The sequence below is a fragment of the Bombus vosnesenskii genome, unplaced genomic scaffold (assembly GCF_011952255.1).
Source record: "Bombus vosnesenskii isolate JDL3184/JDL3185 unplaced genomic scaffold, Bvos_JDL3184-5_v1.1 scf7180000013302, whole genome shotgun sequence".
NCBI classification, from domain to species: domain Eukaryota; kingdom Metazoa; phylum Arthropoda; class Insecta; order Hymenoptera; family Apidae; genus Bombus; species Bombus vosnesenskii.
In genome coordinates, this window is record NW_022882951.1 from 1,875,262 (window position 1) to 1,891,176 (window position 15,915).

The 15,915-nt window shown below is 35.4% G+C and overlaps 1 protein-coding gene across 1 annotated transcript in view; it reads left to right on the top strand.

Moving 5' to 3' along the window:
• Positions 1 to 15,915, top strand: part of LOC117234010 (connectin-like) — a 176,935-nt gene that overhangs the window by 14,532 nt on the left and 146,488 nt on the right. Inside the window, exon 2 of the mRNA XM_033494804.1 lies at positions 10,313 to 10,389. The gene's annotated coding sequence lies outside the window, so the exon portion shown is untranslated. The remainder of the gene's footprint in view (positions 1 to 10,312; positions 10,390 to 15,915) is intronic.

A 15,915-nucleotide genomic window follows, 5' to 3' on the forward strand; every position in this document is an offset into this window, starting at 1 on the left:
ATTTATTAATTAAAAGAAGCCTTATAGGTCCCTTATTCAGAAAGTTTCTGAATTATTTGTAGAACATGAATATCGCTCGAAGCTTTCACGCGAGATCGAACATCCCAAGATGAAATCGGTCGACGTTTACCGGCCTTAAGCGCCGATGTAACAATTTTTCTCGGTGAAAAGATTATCCTGGTCAAAGATCCCGTGGAAATCGTTGCTCTGCCACCGGCGCGAAGAGCTCCTCTAATCGCGTAGATGTCAATAAACGGATAAATCTCGGCGAAGATTCACGTTACCACGAGTAAGAGCGCAGGAGTGGGTAGCTTTTAATCGTTAAAACGTCGATGAGCGAGCAAACCGCTTCGGAAATGGGCAAACAAACCTGATGGCTGTGAGCTTTCGCCGATTCGCAAAGACAGGCCGACGTTCTTTTCGCGGATGAAACGAAGAAAAGTGAGCAACGCGATGGAGCAAATAAAAATTATACTTGAGAGGTTATTAAAGATCATCGATATTTCTTGATATTCAGATAATCCATGTTCAACGATATTTATCAAAACATTAATAATATTGTTTAGAAGTCGATAACACGACAGTTCGCAGGATGTGGCATGTATTAGTATATTCGTTAATTAAATGGAATTTGTCGGCATGTTAACGATATCATCAATATATTGAATTATGGACAACATTTCGGTATTATGAATATTTACCGATAATTGATACCGGCGCCATTTCTAAAACATATTTGTGGTATATAGCGAGCAGATAATACTAAATTATCGGAATGGAAAATATTTGTTTCTCTTCGTGACTCGATGCATAGTTTGTCGGCGGTTATGGTTTTCGATCGAGCCTGGAAATTTCCTGCGCGAAAATGCGAATTTAATGAACAGACTGGCTGAATGCAAGAAAAATGAAGCAAGAACAGAGCCAGGCTCAAAGGAAACTTGCTCGCTCCTGTTGCCGTTTTTTCCGGTCTGATCGGACGAAGTGTTCGCCTTTCTCGGTGCGTACTTAAAAACAAACGTAGTTGCGAAGTTGGTTAAGAGTCCGTGGAATATCGAACAAGTAGCTTAAATTCGCGATTTAATTAAATAAAATAGGAAAGAATCGAAAAAGTCGATTTATAGGAATTTATAAAAATTTCCAATAATTGCTTAAGAATTCTCCGAGATGTCGTACCTTTTTAATATTAGTGTCTTTCTTTTACAGATACGTCTTCTACAACGATGTATCTCTATACAAACATGAAACCTAATCTGTCGAGCGTTGTGATCTTTATTTTGATTGACAAAATAATATAAAACGGAAAATATTGTGCATCCATTATTTCCTTATCAAACGAAAGAAACTTTTCGGACGACATAATAGATTACTCCGAAATACTTATTTTTTATTGAGACGATTCGAATCTGAAACGTTCATAAGTTATCAACAAAATTATAATTACAATTATGACAACATTATTAGAAAAATATAATACAGACCATGGGTAGCATCGAAGACAGCCAGTTGTCAAGGTAATTTCTCAAGGAATTTAATTAATTTAATTCCTCTGTCAACGAATATTGATCACTGATACGTAATAAAGCAAGTAATAAGAAATAGAGATGGAAACAGAAATGACATTCATATGGCTTGGTGGAAAGTTGAAATTTTACAAATTACTTCGCTCCGTTCTCCAAAGTGTTCCCAGTCAAATCCATGGGTGATCGGGCCAAGAAGAAAGTCGCAGAAAGTTACGTTTGTTCCACACTTGTTGGAAACTTTCGTCGATTTTGTCTAACACTTGCCCGTTGCTCGAGAACCTTGTTTGGCAAGTCTCCGCACAGTCTGCTGCTTAGTAGCTGCCAGTTTGAAATGTGACACCATTTCGACGACTTATTGGGACGATCTTTTGGCGACGAGTCAGTAAAGAAATATCCAGGGGATGAAGGATAGGGCGGCAGATAGAAAGGAAATATCGGCTAAAGACGTTGGGGAAATTTAATATGACGAAGGGATCTGCAAGTAATGAATAGAATAAAAATTGAATGACGAGTCTGTTAGACAGTTGATACGAAGGAACGTACTGTCACGAATATTTAAGCCTCTGCTAGGAAGATTAAGAAGTCAGTTGATCTTTACCGATATCCGGGATATTCGTTAAATCGAGAGAACAATCAGTCGCTTTTGGAATTTTCCACAGATCAGACGCATCATAGATCCTTTAACTGTTGTTATCGATAAAAAAATTGTCAGTGGAAGTTTAGTTGGTTAACAGTGACGAGCATTACGATTAAAATAAAAATAGTAAACTTATTGTATTGCTGTTAGCAGGTGTCTGAACTAATTGGAAGTTAGTTGGGTGCTTAGTTAAGAGAGTTTAAAGGATTAGAAATTTCATGGCGCGAAGTTTGGAGAACTGGAATTCGATAACTGTATCTATAACTGTTCCTCGATTAACAACACGTTGAAACTATAATCAAATTTTCAGCATTTACGTTAATCGAACAAACAAAGTAAATTCTTTATCTTTTCTAATCAGTTTTCCCGAGAACGAACTTTGTGAGTGAAAAATTGTCATCGACACGAGTACTTGATACTATTTTTTTGTTAATGGAAAATAACAGGCGGAGATTGATAATTGGTCGAAGTAGATGTGACTAAAAATGTTACATAACAAGAATTATTCTCGTTAAGGAAATAATTCGTTTATCGGATGAAGGACTTATCCTTTGTAACTGATAACGAATAAACAAGAATTATATTTATAATATTAAATTTTCGAAGCGTTGATCGAAGTTTGAATAGAAAAATTGATCGAACGAATCTCATTAATTTTGAATCGGCGGATCCGGGTGCAACAGTGCAGCGGTTTCATCGGCTACACTTCAACCTAATAAACTGGCTGATCCAAGCAGAGATCTCAATGATCCGATGACTCATCTCGTGCGGAGGACATTGCCATGCTCGATGGACATTCCTCTTGACTGGCGTAACACGTGTCGTGTTAAACGAGACTCGGTCCCCTTTTAATTGCTCGTGGCATTGTGGGTGTGAATTCATGATGTCATTGGACGTGGATGATTGCGGTTTAGAAAGTGAAATTTTTGGGGTATGATTATGTGACAGGGGTCGTACGTTGAGGTTTCTAACTACTGATGTATTATATAGTATTCACTTTATATTAAAATTAATCAATTAAAAATTAGTTTGAAGTAATACAAAAAAATTGATACTGAGATTCAGTATCCGCGTAACTAGGACGTGGAAATATAGTTTGGATATTGATATCGATTTGGACGTTGGATTTTGATCTGTGCTTCTATCGATATATTGTATTATTATGGTAATCGTATTTCAGAGACTGTTTTTTTATTGATTATTATTTTAAAGTGTATATCACTGAGATATGCTTTTTTTTTAATGTTGTTGTATTTTAGAAGTCAAAATTCTCTGTTCGTAACGAGGTTCTATCTTTTTTTTTTTAATTACGACATTAACGTCACGTGTACCTTTCGTTATTATCGATTATCACGGCGAAAGTAATCAGTGGGACCAAACGCTATTTTATTTTTCGTTTAGAGAATTATAAAAAAGTGAATTTGATGAGAAAATGTCATAGTATTTGAAGAGTTTCCTAAATTTCTGTAAGAAGCCAATTATAACATCTTTCAAAACTGAAGCTAGGGAAATCGTTTCAACAAAAAAGAGAGGATGGTTTTATCTCTTATAAAAAAGGAATAATATAAAGATATCTCGACTGAAAGAAAGACCATTTTGGTTGATAAAATTGTTTGTTTGGTTCTCAATAGCAAACCTACAGCATTTTACCTGAATTCTAGAAAATGCATTTTTACAACATTTCATTTTTAGTGGTTTCTCTATTCAGCCTACTTTCCTCTTCGTCTGTTTGTCTGAGTGGAGTTAAACGAAATTTCATTAAGTGGAATGGTTCTCTTAAAATAATCGCTTACCAAATCTGGACGCCTCTTTTTCGAGGAATATTTCAATCTTCGAAATATTTGACCGGCTTAGGTTTGCAAATGTCTCGCAGCTATCTTTTACAGATGTATCGAACAATCTATTTAAATAGCTATCTACTAGAAAGAGGTAGCTAAAAGTATACATATATTTCTTACTATTTAGCTTCCAACCACTTCTGTCGATTAACGTCAAATTTAGCTTAAGTTATTATCTCTCGTGAACCAATCCCCGAACAAATAGTAGTATTATGTGTAATGAAACTTTTTCATTTACCAATTATCAACTACTATCAAACGCAACAGGTAGTTTTTATCAATGAGTTATAAAGCTTCGTTTAAGTGTCTTTACGAAGCAACTTCACGTAAGTGTCTCTTCGCTTAAATTAAATTACCTGCGAGCATGATCATGCTTCATTGCACGTATAAGGTGACATGCAACAGGAGGTGAAACTTGAAAAGGGTCTTACACGCAGGAGGAAATCGGAAACGTGAAATAATATACACAGCGAAGACTAAACTCGAAGAGAATATTTGGTAGTTAGTAGGATCAAATATCTTGCTGTTATATTTATTCTAATTGCTATGGAATATTCTTGTCGACTGGAAATAGAAAATAAACGAATGATAGGAAATATATTAGGTTGGGGTTAGGTTGGTATATTAGGAAATAATTGACGCACAACGTTTTTTGTTTTATATTATTTTGTCGAATTACGTACATTTTGTTCCGTTGAGATAAACATTTCACAGGCTTGCTTTCACGTTTCTATGAAGGTGCACTATTGTAAAAAACACGTTTGCGAAAGAAAGACACTTTCCGGACAATCTAATGTTATAATTTATGGTACTCCAGAAGGGATGGTGTTTGAAAATAGAAATTAAACTAAGAAGAAATATTCTATTTATTCTAACAGTTAATGGAATCGAATAATTTGTCTATCGATATTTTCTAGTTTCCTTTCTTCTTTCGTTAACAAAATTATATGCAAGTTTATCGTTATTTAAACATATCTCAACCTACGTACAGGTATCCTCTTAATATACGCGAAACCGATCAACCTTCAAATATATTTCTCTCGATAAATGAATCTTCCTATGCGAAAATTTTATTCTAAAATATAAACTTACTTGTTGGCAAAATTGCCAGATCATCCAGTGTATTTTGAAATTCGACACACACTAGTAAAGAGAAAGCATGTAAAAAATCATAGACCCATGTAGGTCAATGCTTAGCCTCGTGGTGACGTTTTACACGATCATGTAACCTGCATGTAATGCGAGCCATTAGAGCCATTTCGAGGGACGCTCGACCTTAATTGCGGTTGTTTCGACGAGATATAGTTTAACATCGCGCCCCTTTTACTTGACAGCAATTATCCTCGAGGTTGACGAACGTCCACGGGAAACTGCCGGTCGACAAATCGACCAGAATCCATTGCTCGCTTGTCTTTTTCTCTCTGCATCTAGTCACGTCTATTTTCAAACGCAACTGCCGACGTTTCGTCGCCTCTTGAATTATTTCTATGCATCGCCGAAAAATCGTTGTAATAATCGATGTAATAATCGTCGAATAATATCTATCAATTTTCGTGAACGCGGGTAAATTTACTCAGAATAGAATACTCTCGTCTGTGAAAGAAACGATCTTCTTTATCAATTATTAATAGCAATTTTCTCAGTTGGTTATTAAAGATGCGATGTACATGTTAAAATTTGAGAGCAGCTTTATCAAAAGCAAATATATTTATTGTTTAGTCAATTAATAATTTATAACAGTACAAAGTGACTAATAAAAAAGTGAGAAATTTAATTTAATTTAATTTAATTTAGGTTGACAATTTACGGACACACAGTACTGCACGTTATATAGTACTATATATGAAAAATGCAAATTATTCTCCGAAATGTTTGTCAATCGGTTGACGAAGGATATTAAAAGAATTTTTAATCCACAGGTTTCACGATATTCGAGAGTGTGATTGAAAGTTTAAACCAGCTCGAAAATCATTGAATGCAGGACGTACATAAAAGATCAAAATTATCCATCGAAATGTTATTTCAATTAGATCGCAAATAATTAATCCGCAGAAAATGTTCGATATATAGATGTGGAAATGTGCGGAAGTGTTATTGAAAGTTGAAAAATCGTTTAGAGAGATTTCGAACTGAGCCCCAGTTATTAAACTTTCCTTCGGGTAACAGTTAGTGAAATATCGTCCTGGCTAATTACCAAAATCCCCAAGTAACTGCGCCACCGACCGCGGAAAAACTACGACGTGTGAGCCGCAAGCTGCACGAGGAAAGCTTCTTATTACGTGTTCCGTTTATTTCCGGTAAAGGAACGGGGGGGGGGAAAAAAGGAGGAAAAAGCATTAAACGGCGCATTGGCAGCGGTTACGAAGCCGACTCGTGGCTTTTAAAGAAGAAAAATCACGAGCGTGCTCGAAGTTACCGTAAAGAAGCCAAATAGTTGGCGAAAGTTTTCGATCGAGTTGCCGGTTGTTTATTAGCCGAACCAATCGAACAAATTGATTTTTCAAATTAGTTGAAAATGTTCAAGTGCGTTTTGTACCATGACGATTTAATTTAAACGCAACCTTCTCACTTCTGACATATTCCGATATATCCGTCCAATGTTTTACAACGTTGATAATTGATTAATTCCTCCGTTGAATATTTTTTTCATATTATCTACGTCCTTTAAAAATTCCTACTGTTAAAAAAAGATATGATGGATGCGCTTGTACTAAATATTCGTAGCTATACGAAAAGGAAACTTAAATATACTATTTCAGCGAGCACGCTATATATATGCATTCTAAATATAGATAATCGATCGTTATTACCAAATCAATTTTACATCTTCGGTGCTGACAATAACCTATTACATGTATCGTTCTATAGCGATCGAAATAAATGAAAGTTTGTCGATACTAACAACAAATACAGAGAATAGAATGGATGACGTAATAATTTCCATAATAATTTCCAATTACACTTTTTTATTCTATCTAATATTTCTTCATTGTTTGCGATCGAATATTGTCACGGTGAAACAGAATTTGAGATTCATTAATATCGATTATTCCTCCATCAATTCTATTCGTAACCTTCGTAATTTTCGTCCATATATTTCTCCAGTTACCTCTGATTTCTGCTTAAATGGAAATATCGTAAATTAACTATTTAATCGGTAAATCTCTTTCGTTCGCTCATTATACATTTGCTCGTTGATTTCCGATCACGAAATCGGTCAGTTTTTACAAACAGTTTAATTTGAAAAGAATGAAAATGTTGTAGAACCCTCGTAAAGTAAGTTTCTCGTCATCGGTAATCGGTTTATGTTCCATCGAATAATTAATTCCTGTTAATGAGCAGCAAGCCAAGCTTTTTCGACTCGTGTCGCCAGGATAATTGAAGCGGCTGATCCCATTTGCTAGCATTAAACGCACAACGAGTCCTCTCGAATTATCTTGACAAGTGTGTTGCTGACTGGTAATTACTTGTTCGCAATTAACGAAACAAATAGTCGTGTCGCAGGTCTATGAACATATTTTTCCGATTTAAATATCCCGATTCAATATGAATACCGTGGTTGAAATTTTAAATATCCCGATCGTTTTTCAATCCCCTACAAATTTTAAATATCTCCAATTTTTCGATAAATTAATTCCACGATTCTAACAAGAATATAGTAGAGTAATCTGGAGATTTGAATTTTTTGAACATTTCAATTTCATTGTTCGAAATACTAAAGATTTAATATCCTTGATGCATTAACTTTACTGTTCTACGATTATGAATACTTAATTGTTTTATAATATACAATGGGCTGTATTTTAGTAGCGATTTTTCACGTCCATAAAAACAAATTTGCCCGAAAACAATTTCCACGTCGGCCGGTTTTATCGTTAAAGACCTGGGACACTTTCACGTTAAACAAACTTTCTCGGTGTACTTAGTTGCGTGCCCTCGGTTTAATCGAACGTTAAGATCTGTAAGTACGTTGGGCTGTGATTTATGCGTCAGATAGCACTGAGAAAATAGCCTCGTATTAATTGTCCAGCGAGACATCGATCTTAATAGAAATTATATTGCCAGCGATTAGATTGACCTTCTTTTCTCTCCAGAAGCTTTTCTTTATCGCTTTACTGATAAAAATCCATCCTTCAACTTTCTTTTCTTCGTCAAAATTTTTCGACATTTTCTTCAACTATCTATCTCGAGTTAAAATTTGAAGAAACTTTAATTTTTGAATTTTTGAATCACAATTTCTGTCTTATAATATGTAGAATATTATTTACATTCAATCTTGCTGTATTTCTTTTATTTATTACCATGCAATATCAATGATTATTAATATAAGTCGAGATTGCAGAAAATTACTGGAAGTTGCTGTACATAAGTGGTGAAAAAAATTGGATTTCTTTTACTTAAACCAGGAATGTGTAATTATTATATTTCACGAATGCATTGCTGCCACTTGAAGCCATAAGTCAGACTCGTAAGATATATTCTCGTGGTTTATATTATATTTGTTATGAAAAATTACACTTCGTTGTGTATATAGCCGCAGTCACGCAGCGACTAGACGAGTCGTACGTCATTTTTGGTAGCGCATTAAAGAACCGAATAGTTTCAGGAAATTCCACTTCCTTTAACCCCATTTCCTTCGTAACAGCGCGAGGAAAAATCTCGAAAAATTACTCCTTTAGCTTGATTGATGTATCCCTTTTTTCCATATATCGATTCCTTTTACCCTTCTGCGTGTAAAGATATTAGGGTAGAATAGTGAGGTAATGAGTACCTTTCAAAGTGGTAACACCTCATCTTTTATTCAAGATACGACAATGTTATTGCGATGGATACTTAAACGAACGCGTAAATGCAATAACTAAAAAACTATAATAAATTACAAACCTACTTTGCCGATGTAAATGAGACAAAAAAAATTGTAAATCACGAAACGTTCGAATGTTTCATTTCTCGACATTTTTATTTTTTACGTTATACATTTCCGTCCATTCTTAAAATCCCCGGAAAAATAGTATTTGTCGATCCAGCATAGAAATTATAGTGCCATTTAGGACACGAAATACAAGAAAGAAATTTTTGAATGAAAATATTGGATCTGTAAAGAACTACAGGCACGTAATTCAAGATTAGCGAAAAAGATATTTTTCGTGTGCGCAGAATTAGAAAAAAGAAAGAACACAAAAGGATAAACAGAAATTTTTACGAAAAATGTACGCTATTAAAAAATTCTCGAGTCACTGCTTCTATCTAATATTTTCTTCTACAATCTTCCTCCGTTTACACCAAAATAAAACCAAAAGAGGTATAGAGCACGGGGAAGACATTTTCGTGAAAAGTTTAACCTGTAAAAACATCTTTGACTCGCTCTTTCCCCTCTCGCCATTTTTTTTACCATTTCCTCTCCATTTATGCACGGGCGAGAGCAAAGAACGCGCAACACAAAAATGAAGTTTTTGCGAGAAATGTAATTTAACCCAGACTACCAAGAAGCGTCAGAAAAGAAATATTTCAAATCATCTCCTTAACGTTTTCTTCCAGAAAAATTTTTTGTCCACTTACGTGAAACTAAAAACGGAATATATACAGAGTACCAAAAGAGAAATTTTTATGAAAAATGCAATCTACAAAAGTGTACGAACAGACATTGCAAAAGAGAGAAACAGAAATCATCCCTTCCTTCCAAACATATTCTTCTAAACTTTCTTCTCCGCTGACAACATAAAGGGAATAAAAGATAGAAAGGGGAGGGGGAGGGGGGGAAGGAAGCGAAAAACGCTTGTTCCAACCACGTGAATCGCTCTGTAGAATCATCTTCTCGCCCGAAGCGACACCCGCTTCCGCCCAGCCGCGTTTCCTTCTTTTCCTCGTCGTTTTCCTCTGCTCTCGTACGCGCCGGCTGTACCTGGTACTACTCTGTAGCCAAACGACGGGGCAGGCTCGTTAACAACTCGTCCTTACTAATTAGTACGAGGGTCGGATCGATCAGAACCAATTAGGTACGGCAGGGTATCGGTAGCTTCTCTGTCGATTGAAATCCGCACTTTGTAGCAGCGATTAAGATACGAGCACTTTCGCGTATACATTCCATCTATGACATTTTCGATTTCCGTGGATGGATCCATTCCGTGGATCACAAGAACAGCGAATGACGGAACGAAGAGTTTGTAAATATTCTGTGATTTATTTTACATTTTTTCTAATATTTTGTTGATTAGGAAGATCGAGATGTGGGAATTACAGTGGTCGTAAAAATGTCATTGTGATCTTTTCTATGTAACTGTTTCTTGTCACTAATTATGGATTAATTTTTGTTACAGATTGAAATACCGTTGGTACCGTGATCCTGTTGTCTTCTTCGGAAGTTCCTCGATCGAACGTTCCATCTTCAAAATAGGTAAATAGTATAAAGATTTCTTAATTAAAGTTTCTTAACTGTAGACTCATTATAGAATATTACTAATTCAATTAAATAGATAATCAATGATTGGACGTCGTATTGTACATCAGCGAATATAAACGATACATTTTAATTTGCAATATTTCCAAACAACCTCAAAAGACGTGAAATAAATGATTAAAAAAGAGCGAAATATCGTTAGATCGGAACATAATCGTACAAGGTTTTATAAAATTTTCCAAAGTAAGGGATGCTCGTTCGCAGTTGATTTTCGCGGCCTGAGCGTAGCAGTGATCAATTTTATAACGCGATTAATACCTGGAAACCGCGGTGGTACAAGTACGTAGGAAAAGTTGAAATGGCCGATATTTTATAAAGTTGCCAGGGATAGCGTGGTTTACAGACACTCGGCGCGAAAATGCTGGATCACTGGCCGATATGTGTTCGCATAAGTCACGGAAAAATACTATAAGAAGGGAACCGCGGCGCGATAAGCTCGCCACGTTTAAACTTCTTACACTCGGCTCCGTATCGAACTTCTCCGATGAATAACCCAAGACGTAGCCGTACGTCTCGCAAAAATGTACATTCACTCTGTTTTTCATCGTAAAATTGTATTTTTGCGTGAATCCGAAAAATGCTCAAGTAGAGGATTATTTATATTATTTTTATTACGAAATATTTTATTACATTTGCTATTTTTACCACGAAACGGTAATTACAAGGAATATTTGTTATCTTCCTTTGGGATATGAGAAAGGAAATTTTTAATCGCTTGACTTTGTTAACTTTTGTAACTGAAAAATTTTGGTTAATAAACCGTGTCGTTTTTGTTCTATCCGATTTTGTATTCAATATTCTAACTACCAAAGTGATTGAAATGATCGATTTATATTTGTTAATAGAAGGAGAATAAATTAAAAAAAAGAAAACATTATGATTAACAGTTCAAAAGTAGTTGATACTGAAATAGTAGAACTGTAGTAGAAGTTGCAAGGTAATTTATTCAATTCACTTTGTTTTGTGACGCCAAAAAGCTCTTCGGTTCGAAATGACTCTATGAAACAATACAAATATAATTTCGCTATTTTACATTCAAGCTAGTTTATTTCCAAATGAATATTCGAATACACTTTGTTTTTCATTTCCACGATCGTTAAATCCTCTTATTGTTAGTGTGCTAATTAAATAAGAATCTTGGTACATTAAAGTATATATGTAGAAAATTAGACGATAATTATGTCAATTAATAGAAGCTGAAATTTAATAATACGCATCGTAAGTTACGAATTGCCGTTGAGCTGAATAGACAGGTGTTGAGATATATTTGTACTTGATGAAGCTAATGCCAGTGTTGACAATATAATGGGGCCACATTGTTGTGCGCCACAATGATGCTGTCTGTGCCGTAGATTTGTGGCTGTTTGATAAAATCACGTCGTGGCTGCGTATTATATAGCTGTGGATATGAATTGAAAATGATTTCTGGTACTTTTATCGTCGAATATTTCAATGAAAAATAATTTTCGCTAGTTTCGTTGTGGTATATTTCAATGGAATGTTATTCCATATAAATTTCGTGAAATATATGGAGGATAAAAGCAAAACGCCTCTCATTAGTATAATACATAAAGTAACGAGCGTATAACCAGGGGAATGCTTGCTCGCAAATATAACTAATTGTGTTGCGTGGATTAATTATAAACGATTTTTTAATTTTTACTTGCAGTAGTAATTACAAATTAAATTAAGCTATATTTCTACAAGGACATTCCCTATAAATGTGGCTCGCTCGATCGAAGCAACGATCATAGATACACGCATAATTAATTATGTTTTTATAATAGCTAACAATAATTATCATACTTTCTCGTAATTAGTACTAGACTCATCGTTGCATAATTGTATCCAGTGATCAGTGCGAAATAACCAATCAGACGTGCGTTACTTTGCCTAGTCATCTTCTGGTAAATGTACTTGCCTTAACCTACCTACTTCTGAGGGATGCAAATTCACACGGCGCAAGAGCGCGAGTCTCGTGGAATATAGAAGACGGGGAGAGAAACGCGTAATCCGCACACACTTGGTCGATATGCAAATCTTGGAAGGCACTTCATAAACAGCTACATCACTTAAGCATTGTACGCCGGGCTGCTATTGAGGATAATCTTGGCGTGCCATTTCGCGAAACAATATGATTACATTTGCATAGAGACCTCGCGCTGGGTTAAAGGGGGGAGTGGAAGGGACTGGTTAAGGGTGATCTTCCGTATCTGTTCTCTTACGACCTGGATTATCGATTTCGTCGTGTTGCGCGCGATTCGAGGCGTAAACATCTACCGATCGTTTTCGACAATACAGTCGATTACTTGGCGCGTATGGCGCTTCTAATGGAATTGAATTTAATGAAACTTGGCAAGTAGATGTTGTTCATTGTCGAGTTCACGGCAGTTTGCTGGTTTGTTGGAGCGGTTGCTTGTTTTTCACAAAAGAGAACTGAATTCGCGCGATAATGGAAACGATGACAATGGAACGTGGAATGAGATGGCACGATTGCAGTGCGTTCTTCGGTTTTATTAGCGTGAAAGTCTTCTATGAGCTTTAACGATTTACGTTTTTCTCGCTAACGAAATAGTGGATAAAAATATCAAATATGACAGAACAAAGCTACCCAAGAAGATGTTTGGAAAAACTGATACTATTAAACAGAAAGTCACCAGACGAAAGGAGGAATTGGGCCACCCAGCTGAAAACTAAGTTACAGCGGTACGATAGAGAAAATGTAAACCTATTAAATATAAAGGTGCGAGTAGAAACACAAAAAGGACTATCGGAACAAATCTGCAAAAAGTTCCGCGATAAGAATGGAAGGAGAGTGCTAAACTCGTTCTATGGCAAAATGTATAAAAACATTAGTAAAAATGAACTGGAGAAACTTAATTAGCCGAATATGAACATCCCACTTGCAGTGAAGCAAATTATCGAACAAGCAAGATTACTCGGGAAGTTAGACTGGGTTACAAGAACCGAAAAGGAGTGCAAATACAAAATAGAAGAAATCTACGAATGCAGACTATACAAAGAGGTAGAGCAGGAAAATATGAATCATGTTCTAACTAAATGTCCAAATCTACAAAGAAATTAGACCGAGGTGGTTGGAGAACAGAGAGCTGACGCAAATCCTAACAGCGGATACAGAGAAAGCAGTATGGGAATTGGCAAACTTTGTCAAAGCAACCCTAAAGAGCCTTCTGCATGAAAGAGTAGAACTAAACAGACACAGACTCCATAGTCGAGCAAGTCTAACAAATACGTGCTTGTAAATACACAAAATGGATGTACATATACTATATAATATACAGTATAAATTATATATACATATATAAGTTAAGGTATTATAATAACAAATACAGGTTAAAGACAAGAAGACATATATAGGTCATAAGACAGTAGTTCACATATAACAAACATTAGACATATAAGAAAGATAAATAGAATATGTGTTCAATACTAAACCAAAGATTCTAGCAGACAACTAGGTCCATTACAATATATAAATGACTGAAAAAAATAAAAAAATAATACTTTTTTGTTATTAACAATTTGAAAGGGACAGGTGAATGGAGGTTTATAGAGGATGCTTCGTGACAATGTTTCGGAAAAGTCAATTGTCAAAACAATTGTACATTTCCATTAAAAATAGTAACACAATTGTTAAATACACATGACCGTAGTATTGTTTGAAAATAAATGGTACGAATGTAGTACTCGTCGTATCATTCATCTTTTTTTTCCAACTAATAAATTAGCGTCATTTACACACCTAACAAATACACTTGAAAATATATTTAAATTATAAAATTCGTTTACGAAAGAAAAGATACAAAAGTACGCTATCTGCTTTTGGATTTATCAATTTCGTATTAATTCTTGATATATATTTCAACTTGCGAAAAGTATCAATTTATAGATCGTAATAAGCAGAAGTAAATTTATGCGTAATCTTTATAAATTTGTTTAGAATATTTAAAATAAAGAATGAAAAATTGTTTGATGTATATACAAGTGATTAGTTGTTTATTCCCATTTTTCATCACGGAGTACGTAACATTTATCATCTGCTATAAAACGGGAACACGACTTCCAACTTCGTTAAAATTCAGCTTTTACGTAAACATCGTTACAATTCTTCATAATTTTTACTCCATTTGCGAAGATTATGTTTCATATAGACTGACTAACGAACCTTCTAAACTCCATACTTACCTGACTACGAACTTGTATTATATTTTCCTTTCAGCAACTTCTATCCATCCTTGTTGTATCCTTCGAAACCGGAAGTATCCGAAACCAAGCACTACCACTGTTACCAAAGCAAACGCCGAAGTTTGCTTGCTACTTCTATACCCGTACACTAAGCCGATCTCGTGATACGATAATATTGCTGGTATGATGCATGTCAAATCAATGAACAACTTGGACAATTCCTATGATATGATCAACCAATGATCGTAGCATAATTTTGCAGTGAATATTTTTGAAACCAAATGTTTCGTTTTAAGAAAAGAATGGTTGTGAACCTCTGTAAATTTATACGTACAATAACCTTTTTCCCTTTTTCAATTTTTATCATTAAGGATACAATCAGATAGAAATTCTAACATTGTCGTTGTACCACGTGTCAATGTACGTTGACTTTGGAAAATTTCATCGTAGATAGTAATTGATCTATAAGCGGACAATCAGACGATCAGCGGACAGGCAGACGCCTGTATGGATTTAGCTTTATTAACCCACGCATCTCACGTACTCAGAGCCAATCAGCGATTAACCAGACAAGGGAGAACTCTAACCGTTTTTGTCAACACTTCTTCCAAAACTTTCACCCTTGCAAACACGTTTCTTCGCTCGCTTCGACACGCCCAGCACTTCAAGCACAATTAGTAAAAAAAAAAAAAAAAAAAAATAATGCGATCACCATATCCACCAGGACACATAATCGAACGGAAGTAACCCTAGCTCAGATAAAATCGCGCGTTTCAGCAGACAGGCAGCTTTTTTGCTAGCAACGCTCCAATATTCTACCCATTCAAATACAGCGTTCATTGACACAGTTTCATTTTCCTTATCATTTTGTACTCATACAACTTTACCATTTCTTCGTCCATTCGAACGACACGGTGACGTAGGAATAGTAATCGAGTAAAGGCAAAATCAAATCCTCGGAATACCATGTCACGTTATATCGTGATGAATGAAATTTTGTTAGGAATTTCCCAGCTGTTCCAGTTTGCCCCGAAAATAATAAGGAATTTCAATCTGATTAACGATTTTGCGATCTCCAAGATCCAAAATTCGTTCATTTAAAACACACGTGTTATAAGACACGTAGAGTAAGATGCAAACGATCATCGTAATTAATCCCACCCACTGTGAGCAGCCAGCCAGCCAGACGATAAGGCTGGCCGCATAATTAGACGTGCCTCGGTGTACTTTGCCGGGAAATTCATCGCTGCAAGTGAT